Below are 21,636 nucleotides of genomic sequence, written 5' to 3'. Positions count from 1 at the left end.
GAAGAAATAATAAGTTTTTCCCCATACACACACACACGAAGGTAGATATGTTGATGTCTAAGTATTTACAGTAATAAAAAATAATAATGTTTAAAATGGGGATGAGGTTAAAGCAATGTGGAACAAAAATACTTGATAATTAAATAGAAGTAAAAATGAAGGAGAATGGATTTCAAGTTAAAAAAAACCTTTGCAGGTCAGTGGATCCCCTAAGTGGTATCAACAAAAGTTTTAAATATCTTGTACTCTTTGGAAGGAGAAAAAAAAAATTGATTAACTTTACACTCTATTAGATATGCCTATTAAAAACTTTTGGAGGCTGGACATGGTGGCTCACACCCGTAATCCCAGCACTTTGGGAAGCCGAGGTGGGTGGATCACCTGAGGTCAGGAGTTCAAGACCAGTCTGGCTAACATGGTGAAACCCCAACTCTACTAAAAATACAAAAATTAGCTGGGCATGGTGGGGGGTGCCTGTAATCCCAGCTAGTCGGGAGGCTGAGGCAGGAGAATTGCTCAAACCCAGGTGGCGGAGGTTGCAGTGAGCTGAGATTGTGCCATTGCACTCCAGCCTGGGTGACAGAGCAAGACTCCATCACAAAAACAAACAAACAAACAACAAAAAAAAAACTTTTGGAGTAACTTCTTCCAGATCAGAAAAAATATATATATATATAATTTCCATAGCAATAGCAGGAAAGGAGGTGATGATTTATTAGATGTCCAACTGAGGTCAAATCCAAGAAAATAAATGTGAAGTTATTAACTGATATATGATTTCTGAGCCATTGGACAGAATGTGATCAGGGAAGTTGTAAGTAAGTGTAGATAGAAAAGGGAAGACATCTGAAGAGGGAAGCCTGGGGCTCTGAAACAGCAAAAGATTGGCCAAAGGAATCCAGTCCTGCAGTGGAGATGGGGGAGGAGGAGACAGTGAGACAGAGAAAACCAGATTTCTGGGTCATGGAATCCAAATGAGAAAAGGGCCTCAAGAAGGAGGCAGGGATTAACTGTGTCACTTGTTCTTGATACATTAAGAAGGGACACAGTGGGAATTGCCCAGTAGATTTGGTAATGCAGAGGTCCTAGTCAAGATATTGAAATGCTTTTTGTTTTTTGTTTTGAGACGAACGCCCAGGCTGGAGTGCAGTGGTGTGATCTCGACTCACTGCAACCTCTGCCTCCTGGATTCCAGCGATTCTCCTGCCTCAGCCTCCCAAGTAGCTGGGATTACAGGCATGCGCCACCATGCCCAGCTAATATTTTAGTTTTTTTAGTAGAGACGGGGTTTCACCATATTGGCCACGCTGCTCTCGATCTCCTGACCTCATGATCTACCCGCCTTGGCCTCCCAAAGTGCTGGGATTATAGGCATGAGCCACCACGCCTGGCCTGAATTTTTTTTTTTTTAATGGAGTTTTGTTCTTTTAACCCAGGCTGGAGTGCAGTGGCGCGACCTTGGCTCACTGCAACCTCCGCCTCCCGGGTTCAAGTGATTCCCCTGCCTCACTCAGCCTCTGGAGGAGCTGGGATTACAGATGCCTACAGCCATACATGGCTAATTTTTTGTTTTTTTCATAGAGACAGGGTTTCACCATGTTGGTCAGGCTGGTCTCGAACTCCTGACCTCAGGTGATCCACCTGCCTCTGCCTCCCAAAGTGCTGGGATTACAGGCAGGAGCGACCGCACCTGGCCCTGAAATGTTTTTAAAAACTACTTATTAGGGCTGGGCAAGGTAGCTCGTACCTGGAATCCCAGCCCTTTGGAAGGCCGAGGCAGGTGGATCACCAGAGCTCAAGAGTTTGAAAGCACCCTGGGCAACATGAGGAGACCCCATCTCTACAAAAATTACAAAAATTAGCAGGGCACGGTAGCATGTACCTCTGGTCCCAGCTACTTGGGAGGCTGAGGTGGGAGGATTGCTTGATGCTAGGAGTTTGAGGCTACAGTGAGCTATGACTGCACCACTGCACTCCAGCCTGAGTGACAGAGCAACATACTGTCACAAAAAAGTATTTACTGAGATACAAAATATTGATACATAAATAGGCAAATCGCTCATAAACACAGCCCTGCTTCAAGAAGAGCTTGTCATAGGGCACAATTTGCATCATAAAACAGCAAGGGAAAGAAATACTATTGTTGGGCCGGGCGCGGTGGCTCACGCCTGTAATCCCAGCACTTTGGGAGGCCGAGGCAGGCGGATCACGAGGTCAGGAGATCGAGACCATCCTGGCTAAAACAGTAAAACCCCGTCTCTACTAAAAATACAAAAAATTAGCCAGGCGTGATGGCGGGCGCCTGTAGTCCCAGCTACTCGGGAGGCTGAGGCAGGAGAATGGCGTAAACCCAGGAGGCAGAGCTTGCAGTGAGCCGAGATCGCGCCACTGCACTCCAGCCTGGGCGACAGAGCAAGACTCTGTCTCAAAACAAAACAAAACAAAACAAAAGAAATACTATTGTTATTCATATAAAAGGAAAATAAAAATAATCTTTTTAAAAATTATATGTCTTAAGGGTAGGAAAGGATTTCTTCATTAGTCCCAAAAGGCAAAAATCACAAGCTAAATCTTTGATAGATTTGATCTCGTTAATGCTTCAAACTTCCTTCTAAGAGATGAAAAGCAAAACAGGAATGTTAACCAGCAAAGCAGAAGATATTAGCAAAAAAGATACAAAAGATTGTCAAGATTACATAAATTAGTTCCAAAAATCAATAGAAAAATATAATTAACCCAATATGGATGGATAGTTCCCAAAAGAAGAAAAACCACATGGCTCATAAATATGAAAAAAATAAAGTGCTTAGACCTGCTAGTCATCAGGGAATTGCAAATGAAAATAATAATAGGAGGCCAGGCACAGTGGCTCACGCCTGTAATCCTAGCACTTGGGGTGGCCAAGGCGGGCGGATCACCTGAGGTCAGGGGTTTGAGACCAGCCTGGCCAACATGGTGAAACCCTCTCTCTACTAAAAATACAAAAATTAGCTGGGCGTAGTGGTGCATGCCTCTAATTCCAGCTACTCAGGAGGCTGAGGCAGGAGAGTTGCTTGAACCCGGGAGGCAGAGGTTGCAGTGAGCCAAGATTGCCCCACTGAACTCCAGCCTGAGTGACAGAGCAAGACTCTGTCTTAAAAAAAAAAAAAAAAAAAAGGCCGGTGTGGTGGCTCACGCCTGTAGTCCCAGCACTTTAGGAGGCCGAGGCGGGTGGATCACCTGAGGTCAGGAGTTCGAGACCAGCCTGGCCAATATGGTGAAACCCTGTCTCTACTAAAAATACAAAAAATTAGCCAGGCATGGTAGCGGGCACCTGTAATCCCAGCTACTCAGGAGGCTGAGGCAGGAGAATCGTTTGAACCCAGGAGGCGGAGGTTGCAGTGAGCCGAGATCATGCCATTGCACTCCAGCCTGGGAAACAAGAGCAAAACTCCGCTTCAAAAGAAAAAAAAGAAAGAATAATAGGATACAACTTCACACCCAGTGATCTGACAAAGATGAAAGTAGGAAAACTGAGAAAAAGGTATTCTCAAAACCACTAGTGGAGTGTTAACTGGCACAGCCACTTCGGTGGTACCCACTAAAGTTAAAGATCGGTGATCCGTACAATACCATACCACCATCTGTAAGTGTATTTTTCAGAAGAATTCTCACACACAGGCATAAAGAAATGGAAGTATTTTCATATATCAACTTACATGAAAATGAGACTTTTGAAATAAACACTCACCAATAGGGGAATAGGTGAACTAACTAAAATTTATTGTAGAATAGAATATCATACAGAGATTAACACATAAGCTACAACTAGACAAACCAACCTGGAAAAATCTCAAAACATAACATTGGATGGGCCAGGCATGGTGGCTCACGTGTGTAATCCCAGCACTTTGGGAGGCTGAGGCGGGTGGATCACTTGAGGTCAGGAGTTCAAGACCAGCCTGGCCAAAATAGTCTCTTCTAAAAATACAAAAATTAGCCAGGTGTGGTGGCGTGCACCTGTAATCCCAGCTACTCGGGAGGCTGAGGCAGGAGAACTGCTTGAATCCAGGAGGCAGAGGCTGCAGTGAGCCGAGGTCGTGCCACTGCACTCTAGCCTGAGTGACAGAGGCAGACTCCGTCTCAAAAAAAGAAAAAAAAAAGGCACCATAATCACTACATTCTTTTCAATCTCACACAGAAGCTCCCTACTGTGGGTTTTACATGGTGGCTTCCGGAGCTGTGGTCCTCACTGCTGGAGTTCTTTCTATGGGTTTTAATGGAAAATGGCTTTCAATTTGACAGATACTCATTTTTATATACATGGGAAGTCTACTTTCTAGATACTTATCTCTGAAGATAATTTTGATGTTTGTCACAAATAAGTTGTAAACTAAAATTAGTTCAAAATATTGACATTTTCTGAGGATTCTAATTCAGTACTCTATCAGAAAATGTGTTTGCCATTCAAACCAGTACAACACTGCAAAGCTTCTAATATGAATGTGTTCCAAATTACCCCCAAATTTAGTGGCTTAAAGCAAATGACAACCCTTATTTTGCTCACAACTCTGTAATTTAGGCAGGACTAAGTGGGATTAGTTTGCCTCTGTTGCATTCAGCATCAGCAGGGTTGGCTTGGAGACTGGTGGCTGGAATTACCTAAATACCTGTTCACTCATATGTCTGGTAACTGATGCTGGCTCCTGGCTGAGACCTCAGCTGGAGCTTCTGGCTGGAAGATGTCCACGTGGCATCTCCTTGTTGCCTGGGGGCTTCCTTCATAGCACGGTGGCTGGGTTCCAGGGACAAGAATCCTGAAAGAGAGAGCCAGGCTCACATCATCTTTTATGACCTAATCTTGGAAGTCATATAACATCATTTCTCCCACTTTTTTTTTTTTTTTTTTTTTTTTTTTTTGTGACGGGAGTGTCTCGCTCTGTCACTTAGCCTTGAGTGCAGTGGCGCCAAATCAGCTCACTGCAACCTCCGCCTCCCAGGTCCAAGCAATTCTCCTGCCTCAGCCTCCCAAGTAGCTTGGATTACAGGTTGCTGCCACCACGCCTGGCTAATTTTTGTATTTTAATAGAGATGAAATTTCACCGTGTTGGCCAGGTTGGTCTTGAACTCCTGACTTCAGGTGATTTGCCCACCTCCGCCTCCCAAGGTGCTGGGATTACAGGCGTGAGCCACCACACCCAGCCCATTTCTTCCACATTCTATTGGGGTTTCCTGGGCAAGAATCCTGAGAGAAGACAGCCAGGCTCACACCACCTTTTATGACCTAATCTTGGAAGTCCCATAACATAATTTCTCCCACATTGTATTGGTCAAGCAGTTGCAAAGTTCAGGGATCAGAAATATTGCATTGTGCATTTTTGGAAAATACAACATCTTCAGACACACAGAGTGGTGGTGAGCCATCCATCCATTCTCCTCCAACCTAACAATTTTAGGAAAGGACCTTTGAGTGTGCAGGTGTGTGTGTGCATGTGTGTTTATGTGTGACCATAATCCTGTTTTGAGTTAATTGTAGTTTTCAGTTGCTGCTATTTTTTAAATTCTAAATCATAATTTTATACATTACCCACATTAGTATGGGTCCATAGTTATCAGTTTAGTTTGCTGAAGGTTAACTCTGAAGCCCATGCTGGTTAGTCATGCATATTTATATTAATAGTATTTGGTATATAAATTTATAATAATTGGAAATTAAGATGTGTCTACAAGGTATTTTGAATATAAAGCATCAGTGTAGGGAGCACCCCTCCCTACACTGGGCTTGGGTTAAAGGTAAGACGCTTGCTTTATCAATCAGTGCTATGGAACAGGGAATCATAAGAAGAGCATGGAGAAAACCAATGATTCTCCACTTAACCCAACAAAAATAAACCTTTTAAAAACACATCTACATGACAGCATATACTATTGCTGGATTTGGTGAATGGCATGTGTGATTTTTTTCTTTATTTTTTTTTTTCTCAGGCTGGAGTGCAATGGCACAATCTCGGCTCACTGCAACCTCTGCCTCCCAGGTTCAAGTGATTCTCCTGCCTCAGCCTCCCTACTAGGGGTGCTCACTACCACACCCAGCTAATTTTTGTATTTTTAGTAGAGATGGAGTTTCACCATGTTGGCCAGGCTGGTCTCGAACTCCTGACCTCAGATGATCCACCCACCTCAGCCTCCCAAACGGTTGGGATTACAGGCGTGAACCAACACGCCCGGCCGGCATATGTGATTTGACTTTCCTTTGCAATAGTAAGAATGGGCTTCACTGATCCATCCTCTTGTCCATTTATTCACCCAAGGTATGTAAATATTGTAAAACCAAGAAAGAAAGGGCATAGCTGACTGTACCTCAACAGGACTGAACCCACTTCCTTAGACTCACGAGCACCCATCTTCCACCTGCAAAATGAACCATGAAGGAAGAAGTTCTAATTCCCATCTAGGTGCACTTTCCTGACCACCACTGTCCAACCCATCTACTTTAAATGTGTGGATAATCACCCTGAATGAATGTACTCATACAATGACTGATGTGCTATCCATGAATTCATGCTCTTTTTTTTTTTTCTGAGATGGAGTCTTGCTTTGTTACCCAGACTGGAGTGCAGTGGTGCAATCTCCACTCACCACAACCTCCCCATCCCGGCTTCAAGAGATTCTCCTACCTCAGACTCCCGAGTAGCTGAGAGTACAGGCACGCACCACTGTGCCCAGCTAATTTTTTTATTTTTAGTAGAGATGGGGTTTCACCATGTTGGCCAGGGTGGTCTTGAACTCCTGACCTCAGGTGATCTACCCGCCGTGGCCTCCCAAAGTGCTGGGATTAAACAGGTGAGCCACCGCGCCCAGCCGAATTCATGCTATTTAAGTAACTTGTAATCCATTATGAAGGTAAGTGTAATGAAAGTACTTTTAAGTTTATAAGGCATTTTATAAAGTAAATGTATACATTCATGAATTTATTTAGCTTTTTGAATAATTGTTAAATTGTTTTCTTATTTGAAACAGGAGTGAGAGGGACTGAGATAGTGTTTTTCTACCCAAGGGGCCCCAGGTGCTTAATAAAGTCTGCTAAACTGGACCAAAATTGAATAACTCATTCATTCATTCATTTATTCATTCCTGTATTCACACAACACACTGACTGAATTGTTGAGGAAGGTGAAAGAGAGGAGGGAACCAAGGATGACCTCAAGGTTTCAGGCTTGGGCGACTGAGTCACTAGTGGTGTTTTTTCTAAGATGGAGAACGTAAGAGGAGGATTAGATATTAACCTCTCCTGGAGTGTGACCTCACTATCTGTATAATGGAAACACATTCTATTGGGCTTCCAGGGGCAATAATCCTGAGAGAAAGAGCCAGGCTCACAACACTTTTTATGACCTAATCTTGGAAGTCCCATAACATCATTTCTCCCACATTCTATCGGCCAAAGCAGCTGCAAAATGCAGGGACAAGAAATACTGCAGGGTGCATTTTTGGAAAAAGCACAGATACACAGAATGGTGACCTATACATTCCCCTCCAACACAACACTTTTATGAAAGGATCTTTGAGTGTGTGTGTGTGCGTGTGTGTGTACGTGCACGCGTGTCTATGTGCCCTACCACCCTTCCCCTCAGGGTTGCCGCTTAGATCTTAAGATCTTCCTATGCTGATGAGGCACCAACACTTGCGATACTTTAGATGAGTCCACCCCTCCCTACACTGGGCTTGGGTTATAGGTAAGACGCTTGCTTTATCAATCAGTGCTATGGAACAGGGAATCATAAGAAGAGCATGGAGAAAACCAATGATTCTCCACTTAACCCAACAAAAATAAACCTTTTAAAAACACATCTACATGACAGCATATACTATTGCTGGATTTGGTGAATGGCATGTGTGATTTTTTTCTTTATTTTTTTTTTCTCAGGCTGGAGTGCAATGGCACAATCTCGGCTCACTGCAACCTCTGCCTCCCAGGTTCAAGCGATTCTCCTGCCTCAGCCTCCCTACTAGGGGTGCTCACTACCACACCCAGCTAATTTCTGTATTTTTAGTAGAGATGGAGTTTCACCATGTTGGCCAGGCTGGTCTCGAACTCCTGACCTCAGATGATCCACCCACCTCAGCCTCCCAAACGGTTGGGATTACAGGCGTGAACCAACACGCCCGGCCGGCATGTGTGATTTGACTTTCCTTTGCAATAGTAAGAATGGGCTTCACTGAACCATCCTCTTGTCCATTTATTCACCCAAGGTATGTAAATATTGTAAAACCAAGAAAGAAAGGGCATAGCTGACTGTACCTCAACAGGACTGAACCCACTTCCTTAGACTCACGAGCACCCATCTTCCACCTGCAAAATGAACCATGAAGGAAGAAGTTCAAATTCCCATCTAGGTGCACTTTCCTGACCACCACTGTCCAACCCATCTACTTTAAAATCCCAGGATACCAACACTTTGATATCTTTGGAGACTGGTGATCCATTCATTCTACTACTTTTTCATCATCTGTCACCTTTCTCAGGTCCTCACTTCCCTCCACACAGTTTACATTCCACGTGTTCCTCAGTATAATAGCTCCTTTGCGAACGCCTCTTCTGTCCATCTCCCATGGCAAAGCTGCTCAACTGGCAGATGCCATTTCTCATTGAATTCAACCATTCACCTCTCTTGTGCCTGTCCTTAGGCAGCTGAGCACTGCTAGAAAAGAAATGCCACAATTATGCTAACTGATCTCACTTTAAATTTGTGATCATGTGTTTCTTTTTTTTATTATTATGCTTTAAGTTCTAGGGTACATGTGCACAACGTGCAGGTTTGTTACATAGGTATACATGTGCCATGTTGGTTTGCTGCACCCATCAACTTCTCACATGTATGTTTATTGCGGTGCCATTCACAATAGCAAAGACTTGGAACCAACCCAAATGTCCATCAATGATAGACTGGATTAAGAAAATGTGACCATGTATTTCAAATCAGTGCTAAACACAGACCAACGATCCTGCCTATATCCTATCAATTCCCCCTTCTCACTTTCTGAGATGCCATCGCGACTCCTTCTTTGTCAAACCTCCAAAATACCTCCTACCACTTGGGCTGACTGCATCACCTTGTGGTTTTTGCTAAATAGGAACTATCAGATAAGAACAGCTTCCCTCTTCCATGATCAAGTCCAGCTGTCTCCTGAAACTCATGCCCATATATTCTGCCACTCATTCAGTGACAGGGGATGAATTGTTACTGATGCTATCAAAAGCCACTTGAGCCCTACCTTCCCTTCCCTTTCACCCACTCAATGACTTTATTACTACAGTCACTGATATAGTTTGGATGCTTGTCCCCACCCAAATCTCATGTTGAATTGTAATCCCCAATGTTGGAGGTGGGGCCTGGTGGGAGGTGTTAGATCATGAGGTTGGATTGCTCATGAATGGCATAGGCCATCTGCTTGGTGATAAGTGAGTTCTGGCCGGGCACAGTGGCTCATACCTGTAATCCTAGCACTTAGTGGGGGCTGAGGCGGGTGAAGCACCTGAAGTCAGGAGTTCAAGACCAGCCTGGCCAACATGGCAAAACCCCACCTCTACTAAATATACAAAAACTAGCTGGGCGTGGTGGCAGGCACCTGTAATCCCAGCTACTCAGGAGGCTGAGCTGAGATAATGCCATTGCACTCCAGCCTGGCCAACAGAGCAAGACTCCATCTCAAAAAAATAATAAAAAAATAAAATAAGTGTGGGGCACCCCCACCTCTCTGTCTCTCTCCCTCTCTCTCTATCTCTCTCTCTTCTGCCTTCACCATGTGATGTACCTGCTCCACCTTTGCCTTCCGCAATAACTGGAAACTTCTTGAGGTCTCCCAGACACAGATGCCCCTATGTTTCATATACAGCCTGCAGAACCATGAGCCAATGAAACCTCTTTTCAAGTTACCCAGTCTCAGGTATTTCTTTGTACCAATGCAAGAACAGGCTAACACAGTTACCCTCTATCTTTCTGTAGCTTCAATTGATACCTCTGTCCTAAATCATAGAAACATGTTTCATTATCTTCAATTTAAAGATACCCTATCCTGATTCCACATTTCCCACCAACTCTTGGCCCATTCTCAGCTACTCTTCATGATAAAATTTGACTGAGCACAGTGGCTTATGCCTGTAATCCCAGCGGTTTGGGAGGTAGAGGCGGGCAGATCACCTGAGGTCAGGAGTTTGCGACCAGCCTGGCCAACATGGCAAAAACCCATCTCTACTAAAAATACAAAAATTAGCTGGGCTTGAGGGCCGGGCGCGGTGGCTCACGCCCGTAATCCCAGCACTTTGGGAGGCCGACACAGGCAGATCACGACGTCAGGAGATCGAGGCCATCCTGGCTAACACGGTGAAACCCTGTCTCTACTAAAAATACAAAAAATTAGCCGGGCGTGGTAGCGGATGCCTGTAGTCCCAGCTACTCGGGATGCTGAGGCAGGAGAATGGCGTGAACCCGGGAGGCAGTTTGCAGTGAGCCGAGATCGCGCCACTGCACTCCAGCCTGGGCGACAGAACAAGACTCCATCTCAAAAAAAAAAAATTAGCTGGGCGTGGTGGTGTGTGCCTGTAGTCTCAGCTACTAGGGAGGCTGAAGCAGAATTACTTGAACTTGGGAGGCGGAGATTGCAGTGAGCAGAGATGGCACCACTGTACTCCAGTCTGAGCAACAGAGTGAGAACCTGTCTCAAGAAAAAAAAAAAAATCCTTTATACTGGCTGGCTCTTCCTCCTTACCTCTCATTCTTTCCTAAGTCAGTCAAAATGATCTTCATGTAATTCAGCCCCATGTTGTTTTGTAGGTCAAGAGACTGAGACCCATTCATTAATCCTTGTGCAGGATTCCCGCAGCTCATCTGTGGCAAAGTGAAGCCCAGAACTCTTGAAGCTGGATTCCTATTTCTTTCAAGATGTTCTCCACCCGCCTCCAATATCTTTGGTCTCACCCTTATTCTGTTGATTTCACTTAATCAAAACTGACCTTAGAAGAGCTTCCCAACTCATATTTCCCTAAAGTAAACCCCAGGTGAGCCAGTTCCTGCCATCTTCAGCTCCTCCTCAATCCACGCCCAAGTTCAGACGTTTCATCTTCTCCACACCGGTTCCTCAGGTATCTGGACACAAGATAGAGGCAGAAACGTGAGTGTGCCGATCACATTATCTTCAACATCCCTTGTTTCCTCAAGCTCCAATTGAGTAAATCATATCTGCAATTTAACTCCTAATCAAGAGGCCCTTGAGTCTGACTTCAGAGACTTATTTTATGGCTCTTCGTATGTCAGGTATGAAAATGAAGGATGTCTTACTTGCTTCACTGGGATGTTCTCACGCAGTAAATCACAGGGGCATGGCAGTGAAAGGAGACTGTGTTTTAGGAAATGAAAGGCAAAGGGAAGGAGCTGGCTTATTGGAGGCAGGGAGAGAAGAGGGAACAGAAGGCAAAGGCCAGAAGCTCAGGTGTTTGCAAATCGTGCTGCTGGAATCCAGGCTGACACCGGGGAAAGTGGCATTTCACGCTTGATGTTTACTCACTGACAGTCCTGGGGCAAATGAGCGCAGCTTTTACAGGCCAGGAACTCTCCAATTAGAGAAGACAGGCCTCAACTCCACAAACCAGAGGCAAGAATCTAGCTGACTCCTGCCCATTTCAGTCTGGTAAGCCCATTTATTATGGTATCATTCATACATTTAAGATTACCTTGATGTAGGAGTTTTTTTAATCTTAATTTTTTTGAGACAGGGTGTTACTCTGTTGCCCAGGCTGGAGTGCAGTGGTGCCATGATGGCTCACTGTAACCTCCACCTCCTGGAATCAACTAATCCTCCCACCTCAGCCTCTCGAGTAGCTAGAGCCACAGGCACACACCTCCATTCCTGGCTAATTTTTTTTTTTTTTTTTGGTAGAGATGGGAGTCTTGTTATGTTGCCCAGGCTGGTCTCGAACTCCTAGACTCAAGCCGTCTTCCCACCTCAGCTTCCCAACATGCTGAGATGACTGGCATGAGACACTGCACACGGCCAATGTAGGTAATTTTAGATGAACTTATCCCTCCCAACACTGGGGTTGGGTTATCGGTAGCTAAGATGCTTCTTTATCAATCCGTGGCATGGACCAAGGAATCATAAGAAGGGCATGAAGAAAATATAGGTAAAAATGTAGATTCAAGGTATCCCCCAAGGTAGCTTAGTCTGCCTCCTAACTCTTCATCATTAATTGCTTCTGCCTTTTTTCCCCCGTTTATTACTAGAATTAAGTAACTCACTTTCTGATCATTGTCTTTCTGCTCAACCGAAAAAGCCCTTTAGATTTTTTTTTTTTTTTTTTTTAAACGGAGTCTCCCTCTGTTGCCCAGGCTGGAGTGCAGTGGCACAATCTTGGCTCACTGCAACCTCCGCCTCCCGGGTTCAAGCAATTCTCCTGCCTCAGCCTCCCTAGTAGTTGGGACTACAGGTGTGCACCACCACGCCCAGCTAATTTTTGTATTTTTAGTAGAGACAGGGTTTCACCATGTTGGCCAGTCTGGTTTCAAACTCCTGAGCTCAGGTGATCAGTCTGCCTCGGCCTCCCAAAGTGCTGGGATTACAGACGTGAACCACCGTGTCCGGCCACCCTTTAGATTTTATTGATCAACCTAGAAAGCCTCTCTCTCTGTGGGTCCTCAGAGCTCCCAGTCTCCTTTTCTTTGTCCTAATTAGTGGAGAGATGGGAGAAAGTGCTCCTATAGAAGCTTCTTCAGGGAAAACTATTTTTTTAATTAACCAATCTTTCAGTTAGGAATAATACTGGTTGCATGCAACAGAGACCCAATCTATACGGGCAGAATAAAATTACATTTTCTTTTTCTCATACAACTAGGAGTGAAGAGGTAGGCTTTCTGAGGCTGGTGCTGTAGCTCCGTGATGCCATCAGAGGCCCTAGTTTCTGCTTACCTTTCTGCTCAGTCATGCCTTAGTGAGTGCTTCTTGCCTCATGGACACAATATGGCTGCTGTACCTCCTACATCACGTCTAAGCTTCAGGAAGGCATAACAAAGTTCTGCTGGTCTTGAATGAGCTCTGAGTTCAACTGGCTGATGATGATCTCACTCCCATGCCTGACAATTGGCTGGCTATCAGCTGAGGTGACCAGGGTTACAGCGCTATGTGTCTCTCATGATCCAACAGGCTAACCTGGGCTATTTCACAAGCTAGTAGTCACATTTTCCCAAGAGAGGACAATCTCCAATGTGCAAGCACTAGTCAAGCTTCTGCTTGCATCTCATTAGCCAACATCCCATTGGCCAAAGCCAATCACAGTGTCAATGTGAGGATGACATAGATGCAGGGATGAGAAGAATTTGTAGCCATTTTTGCAATCTACTGCACTATCTTGAAGAAATTTACATCATAACCAGCTATATCTAATGTAGCCTACTTTGTTCTACAGAAATAAGCTAGTAATAAGAAAAATCCTAATTTTAAATATTTTATTTACTTATACACATCTTTCTTTGCAAATGCATTCTCTTTATTCTAAGATAAAACACATAATGAGAGTAATAATAGAGCTTTGTGGGGAAAAAACATGTTGTCCCTATCTAAACACCAATTTTGGAAGAATTAAGCAGATTTTGTCAAAGCATGTCCCAGTTTGCGCAATTCTTATAAACACTTTTGTGTCTCATGTCAGGTTCCAAAGAGATAACACCTTTTAATTTCATACTTTGTGAAAATGCTAAGATTTTCATTATCAAAGACTAAGAACACACTCAATTCTTACAGTCACGTGTCTGTGTTGGCATGGTGCCTACACAATTACAGATGCTGGTGCTTGCCAGAGAGGTCACAGAAAAATCACACCCAATGGACTCTTGGGGAAGTATGTTTAATCAGTTTAATCTGTTTATATGGCTCAATGAGACTTTTGGAAGTGGTGGGCAGTGATACAGGGAAGCTGATGAGGAGTTTGGGTTAATGTGAATAAGCTTATAGCCTGGCTGGTAGCCTGGGATGCCCAGGGTTTCCATGGCAGCCCCCTAGGAAGGTGATATGTCCAGTGTCATCTGTACATCCAGGCCTTTAGTTCACTTGGTGTATTAGTCTATTTTCACATTGCTAATAAAGACATACCCGAGACTGGGTAATTTAAAAAGGAAAGAGCTTTAATGGACTCACAGTTCCACATGGCTGGGGAGGCCTCACAATCATGGTGGAAGGCGAAGGTGAAGCAAGACACATCTTACATGGTGGCAGGCAAGAGGGCATGTGCAGGAGAGCTGCCCTTTTATAAAACCATCAGCTCTCCTGAGACTTATTCACTATCACAAGAACAGCTGGGGAAAAATCTGCACCCATGATTCAATGACTTCCCACAGATCCCTCCCATGACATGTGGGGATTATTACAATTCGAAGTGAGATTTGGGTGGGGACACAGAGCCAAACCATATCACCTGGTCTAGGTAGATGGCGAAGGCAAGTGCACTGGGAGTTACCATCTTGTTCTGGCCAGTGATATTCCTGGGCCCGTCAATCTCCCTGAGGATTAGCATGCATTCTTTTTTTTCTGCATGGTCAGGAAGGAGTCCTGCCCTCTGTCTTGACCAAAGGTGGCCATGGCTAAAGAGAGGAGGAGGCCAGGCACGGTGGCTCACACCTGTAATCTCAGCACTTCGGGAAGCCAAGGCAGGCAGATCACTTGAGGTCAGGAGTTTGAGACCAGCCTAGGCAACATGGTGAAACCCCATGTCTCACTAAAAATACAAAAATTAGCCAAGTGTGGTGGCGCACGCCTGTAATCCCAGCTACTCAGGAGGCTGAGGCATGAGAATTGCTTGAACCTGGGAGGTGGAGGTTGTAGCGAGCTGAGATCACACCCCTGCACTCCAGACTGGGTGACAGAGTGAGACTCCATCTCAAAATAAATAAATAAATAAATAAATAATAAAAATAAAGAGGGGAAGAGTAGGTGCAGTGAGTGAGGGAAAACTCAGAGGGTCCTACTGGGGGCTCCCACCACTCCAGAAAGGTCCCACCAGCCTGACCATTTATTCCTTTAAGAAATCTCTTGGAGGCCGGGCGCGGTGGCTCACGCCTGTAATCCCAGCACTTTGGGAGGCCAAGGCGGGCGGATCATGAGGTCAGGAGATCGAGACCATCCTGGCTAACACGGTGAAACCCCGTCTCTACTAAAAATACAAAAAATTAGCCGGGCGTGGTAGCGGGCGCCTGTAGTCCCAGCTACTTGGGAGGCTGAGGCAGGAGAATGGCGTGAACCCGGGAGGCGGAGCTTGCAGTGAGCCAAGATCGCGCCACTGCACTCCAGCCTGGGCGACAGAGCGAGACTCCGTCTCAAAAAAAAAAAAAAAAAAAAGAAATCTCTTGGAGCCAGGCACGGTGACTCATTCCTGTAATCCCAGCGCTTGGGGAGGCTGAGGCAGGAGAATCATTTGAACCCAGGAGTTCAAGACCAGGCTGGGAAAAAATGTGAGACCCTCATCTCTACAAAAAAAAACAAAAAAAACAAAAAAAAAAAACAGGTTTTAGTGGTGCATGCCTGTAGTTCTAGCTACTTGAGAAGCTGAGGTAGGAGGATGGCTTGAGCCCAGGAAATCGAGGCTACAATGAGCTGAGACCATGCCACTGCACTCCAGCCCAGGTGACAGAGCAAGACCCTGTCTCAAAAAAAATAATAATAATAAAATAAATAAAAAAGAAATCTCCTGGGAAAGAAAAGGTATCCCCAGATTTACCCCTCACACCACTTTCTTCCAAGTTAACACCTCAGGAAGGGTTGATGCTCAAAATGTTAACCACTTATTAGGAGGGATTCCCAACCAAGCTCATCAGGGAGTGGCAGTGGAGTTATAGGTGTGTATCTGACTGAGCACCAGCCTTGCCTGCAGGCAAGGATAGGGACTGAGGAAAACCACAATGGAGGTCTACCCTGTAAGGGCCGGGAGAGCAGATCCACGCTGCCCAACACCCCAAAGCCCCATGGCCTCACAGCGAGTTTACAGCTAAATATCTCTGACCTCTGGCAGCCTCAGCAGCCTTCTTCAGCCTCCAAGCTGTCTCATGGACCAGTTTGCAGGTCACCTGTGGTAGCAGACAGCCTGTCCTTGTGACCTTGGGCAAGTCATATACATCTCCAAGCTTCTGATTTTTATATGTAAAGCAATAACTCGACATTATCACCTCATAAGACTGTTGAGAAGATCTGGGAAGCTTAGAGCCATAAACCAGGTGTCAGCAATTTTTTCTATGAAGAGTCAGGTAGTCAATATTTTAGTCGATACTTGTAAAGCAGCTCTAGACATCCATCTTCATTTGCGTATTTGTAAATGAAGAGGTGTAATGTAAGTATGTTCCACCCAACTGTATCTAATCCCCTACACTGCTCCTGTGCTGCCAGTGACCCTTCTGAGATGGATGAACACAGTTGACCTCCCCAGTACTGTGGCTTCAGGAGTAGGGAGATTGCCCCTTCCATTTTGACGCTTCCTCCAGCATGTGGGAGAGCTTTTACAGAATTCTTCATAGTAAAGCTGAGACTAGGCCTTTCTGAGACTCTGGGGAAGGTTTGGGGAAAATATACAGGGAAAGCAACATAGATAATAGCTTACTGTGAGTATCTAAAACCATCCTGACTTGTCGGTAGCTTGCTATCCTGTGACCAGAGCCCTCGGCCCCATCAGTAGAAATGCGTCCAGAGTCCCCAAGCCCTGGAGCTCAGGTCAAGCTCATTTCTTTTCTTTCCTTTTCTTTCTTTCTTTTTTTTTTTTTTTTGTTTGTTTGTTTGTTTGTTTGTGTTTGTTTGGAGATGGAGTCTTGTTCTGTTGCCCAGGCTGGAGTGCAGTGGTGCAATCTTGGCTCACTGCAACCTCCACCTCCCAGGTTCAAGTGATTCTCCTGCCTTAGCCTCCCAAGTAACTGGGATTACAGGTGCATGCTAAAATTAGCCATGCCTGGCTAATTTTTTTTTTTAATAGAGGTGGGGTTTCACCAGGTCAGCCAGGCTTGTCTCAAACTCCTGGCCTCAATTGATCTGCCCGCCTTGACCTCCCAAAGTGCTAGGATTACAGGCATGAGCCACTGTACCCAGCCCCCAGGCTCATTTCTATCCCTAGAGCAAGGCAGACACTCTCCCTCAAATCCGGGGTCTGCTTTCTGATTCCTCCCTTCTTGCCATAGAGCTGATCTCTTCCCAGTATGATTGAAGGTTCGATCTTCTGCTCCCTTCAAAGGAAATTCAACTCCCATCCACTAGACAATGGTCTGACCCTAAGGCCCTGGTGAGAAAAATCACACCCCAGTGCTATATCAGTTCAATTTCAAAAATTTGGGTCATTTGTTCTGAGTTTGGAGAGCAACAGGTAGTTACAGCAGGCTCACTCTACTTCCTATTCAAATTATCTTCATTAAGGTTCAAAAAGCCTTAGGGGTGCTCCAATCTTGCCTGTTCTTTACCTCCTTATCCCATGCTCCCTTACCCAATTCTCAGACTCTGTTTCCAGTTACCCAATACACCCAAGTCCAGAGCCTCATGATTTCATGCTTTAGAATCTATGACCCCCACCCAGTAGTTTTCACCCTGCCCTGTCACAAGCCAGGAGTCATGGACATGTTTGTGATCTATAGGTGCTTACTCTGCAGCCTCTGTGAACCAGATGATTAGAAAAGTGAGGGCTAAAACTCAACCAAACATATTGTCGGGGAATGAAAATGTGAGTCACCAAAGATGGTTCAAAGTAACTGGCGGGGCAGGAGGGTGAGCAAATGCGGCATCTCCTGGGTCCCAGTTAACAGTTGTCTGCAAATCCAAAGGTACCAACTGATCAATAGAAAACAGGAAGATAATGATAGACACGCAGCACTCTGGCTTCCAGCAACCACACTCCTGACTGCAGACCCTCCTTAAAAGACCACCAGAATTACCTGTTGATGAAGCAAAATTAGGTTTATTGATCTGTTGCAGTCAGAGAGAGCATCGTCTTAGCAGAGCGTCTCAGAAGCACCACAAAAGTCAGAAGCAGATATTTATAAGACTCAGGGGTCTGGGCTTAAGAGACTTCAGGTGGGCCTTTCAATGTGGCAATCTTACTGGGATTGGGAAAAAATTCATGTTGTAATAATTTAGAATTGATGGGCACAGAGAGTCTGAATAAGTATACAGTTATTTGATCATTGAATTTGTATTAGTCATTTTGACACAGCTATAAAGATACTACCCAAGACTGGGTAGTTTATAAAGGAAAGAGATTTAATTGACTCACATTTCTACATGGCTGGTGAAGCCTCAGGAAACTTACAATTATGGTGGAAGGGGAAGCAGGCACCTCTTCACAAGGCAGCAGGAGAGAGAAGAGAGAGCATGTACAGGAGGAAATGTCAAACACTTATAAAACCATCAGATCTCATGAAAATTCCCTCACTATCACAAGAACAGCATGGGGGAAACTGCCCCCATGATCCAATCACCTCCTACAAGTTCTCTCCCTCAACACCCGGGGATTACAATTCGAGATGAGATTTGGGTGGGGACACAAAGCCAAACCATATCAGAGCTGTTTTGCCCCAAGGGGGAAACTATTGCTTCAATAAATTGGTTTTCAGAAATGTTCTGATATGAGCAGAGAAGATATTTATTGGTTTATGGTCTTACCTTTCTTAGCAAGAATTTCCTGGACCAGTTTAATAAAGTCATATTGACACACAGATGGTCTCAGTTCTCAGTACAGATAGTTCAGCTTTGTGTATGCAGGTGGTCTCAATCCTCAACACTCAACCGGAGTATAGCCCTGCCCCAAGGGTGACTAGAGGCCTACATGTGTCCTGAGAACACAAGACTGGTTGAAAATCCTTCATATTCACCAGGCTTTGAACAAAGCAGGCCTAAATATGTGCAGAGAATGCAGTAAGCTCTCTCAGGGAAAAAAAAAAAAAAAAAAAAAAAGAACATCCTTTGGTTGTCTGAGAGACAGGCCTGGCATCCTGAAGACAAGTGGTGACCTAGGGCACTCTGCAATACCCCAGTCTTGATCCAAGACTTGCAGGGAAATAAATGTTGACAGTGACTGCCTAAGCTCTGTCCAGAGGAAGGGATGTCTTATCACATGGGTTTTGAATGTGATGGTCCCACTGGCAAAAGAGCCCCCTTACAGACATGACTCAGCAAGCTGTCAGACCCTGAAGCCATTAAACTTTCAAGATCACATAATTAAAAACCTCTTTGTTTAGGTTCCATGCTCCACGGGAGACCTCCCAATGGTTATATGGCTCCTCACTAAGCTTGCCTCCAGGGAGAGAATGTGATGCAGGAAGTCTCTTAAGTGTCCAATTTCTCAGCAGTTGTCGTTCCCACGGTGAACTTTAAAACTGGCATTCTGGTTTTACACTTCAGACTCTGCTGCCTGAGTGAATCTCTTTCTAAGAGATGGATCTGCAATTGGTGTGCAAATAAATTGCATTTCTGGACCTGAAAGACTGAAAGCTAGATTTTGAATGGTTTAGAATGCATCCTGAAGCTACCTGGATTTCTCTTAATGAAACTCAAACCTTGAAGCTCACCTGTCCAAGCAGTGAAGCTTACACTGTCATTCATTAATCTCCATATCCCTGTCTTTAAATGGGAAAATATATGCTAACTTCAAAATTGGTAACATACAAAGGAATATTTAGGGCACAAACCCATGTGCAACTTGGAAACTACTGATAAAGAAATGGACGAGATTCCAGGTCAAGATGGCAGACTGCACGAATGCATGAAGCCCTCCTCCCTTTCAAACCACATAGGAATACTGCATAATGTACATGGTTTTTACAAAATTCGAAATGCATAGCTAAGCCCAAAATCAAGAATGAGAACCTGCAGGTACCAGAAACATTGCAATGAGTAGAAGTTGAAACTGTTTAGCCATGGAAGTAACTAAACCAGATATATACCTGTGTGGGTAGAGGTTTTAAAGCCTCCATGGGGGATGGAGTTGAAGCCAAGGCTCCACATTTGGCACAGGAGCAGAAACTGAACCCCTTAGCAGAAGCCAGGCACCAGTAAATGTCTTTCCTGTCCTTGAAATGGACTTAGAAGAACTTTATCACTGACTCAAACCCATAGCCTTTAAGAAATAGAACCCCTCAACCTCTCAATTGGCCCTGCCTGAGACTACGAGATCAGAATTCTTAACCTGACTGCCTACAAGGTGCAAAAACAATGAGCCTAGATATAAATGTAAAACTTTGGCCCTGAGATTTTCTTTGTAGCCCCAATAGAGGCAATTATGAAAATTCTCATGGAAGAGTCTCTGACAGCCAGAATATGTGCCACAGGTGTAAAAAATGGTTCATGCTGAAGATACAGTCCAGACAGCATTTGAAAACATCAAATGCTATAGGACATCATCAGCAAACAATAAATGGCCATACCCAAGAAACCATAAATAATAAATCAATATGAGTGGAACTTTAAAATAAGTTTACTTGAAATATACATATATGGAGAAAGAAAGAAAGTCTATCAGGCATGAAAAAGATATAATGAAAACAAAAAAGGTAGATTCGAAAAAAGAACTACTGGAAATTATAGAAGGAAAAAAAAATACAGTGATTTGAGAAAAATATACAATGGAGAATTTAAACAGACAACTAGAGCTAGCCAAAGAGAGAATTGGTGAACTGAAGTACACAGCTGGGCAATCTCCCAAAATAAGGCACATATATATATATACATATATACACACATACAAGCTGTTTTGACCTTAGCTATGCAATTTGAATTTTGTAAAAACCATATACATTACACAGTATATATGCATACACACACAAATAGAAAAGAAAAATGGAAAAAAAGAACTATGAGCTCCAAGATGCATAAAAGGAGAATTCTAAAAGGAGTGGGGAGAGAGAATAAGTGTAGCAATTGGAAGGTGTTAGGCTACAAGTAATAGAAATTCCAACCAACAGCGACTTACAGAAGAGGATTATTTCTGACCCACAGCAAGAAGTCTTGGGGAACAGGCTGTCCAGAGCTAGAGCAGCAGCTCACCCCATGCCAAAAATAAACAAACAAATAAATAAGCAAATAAATTCTAGGTGGATTAAAGATATAAACATGAGAGATAAACCTGAAAGTCATTACAAGAAAATATTGGAAAATAATTCTATGACCTACAGTAGAGATTTCTATATATTTTTTAAACAGAAAAAAAACATAGCTTAAATAGATCAAAAATTAATTTTTTTGAATCCTACTTCAGGCAAAATTAAAAGCAACAGATTTGGGGTAAATGTTCACAGTCCATGTAACCTACAAAAATTAGTATCCAGAGTTTCTGTAGATTATAAAGGTAAAGATAAACAAAGCAAATACAAATAGGAACAAAAGATAGGAAAATGCAATCCACAAAGGAGGGATGACCCTGAGTGGGTAATAAACAAATGAAGCAGTATTCATCCTCGTGTCACTGGTGGTCAGGGAAGCGCAAATTAAAACTGTGAGATAAAATCACACAATATCAAATGTTGATGAGAATGTGATGAAACGTGAAGTGGAAACTTTAAGCCTCGCTAGAGCAGAGGGGCTGTAATATAATACATCCCCTTGGGAGAGCAATCTGGCAAAGTCTGCTAAAACTGAAACTTTAATAAT

At 44.0% G+C, this 21,636-nt stretch overlaps 1 long non-coding RNA gene across 1 annotated transcript in view; it reads right to left on the bottom strand.

Moving 5' to 3' along the window:
* Positions 1-4,649: 4,649 nt before the first annotated feature.
* LOC129144585 (uncharacterized) overlaps positions 4,650-21,636 on the bottom strand; it is a 163,453-nt gene continuing 146,466 nt past the window's right edge. The window contains exons 3-4 of the long non-coding RNA XR_008549022.2: positions 10,994-11,126; positions 4,650-4,796 (exon numbers count right to left, since the gene is read on the bottom strand). This is a non-coding gene — a long non-coding RNA (uncharacterized LOC129144585). The remainder of the gene's footprint in view (positions 4,797-10,993; positions 11,127-21,636) is intronic.

This window comes from Pan troglodytes, chromosome 6, assembly GCF_028858775.2.
Source record: "Pan troglodytes isolate AG18354 chromosome 6, NHGRI_mPanTro3-v2.0_pri, whole genome shotgun sequence".
NCBI lineage: Eukaryota > Metazoa > Chordata > Mammalia > Primates > Hominidae > Pan > Pan troglodytes.
Note: the sequence above shows the minus strand (reverse complement) of the source record. Positions and strands in the feature narration are given on the sequence as shown.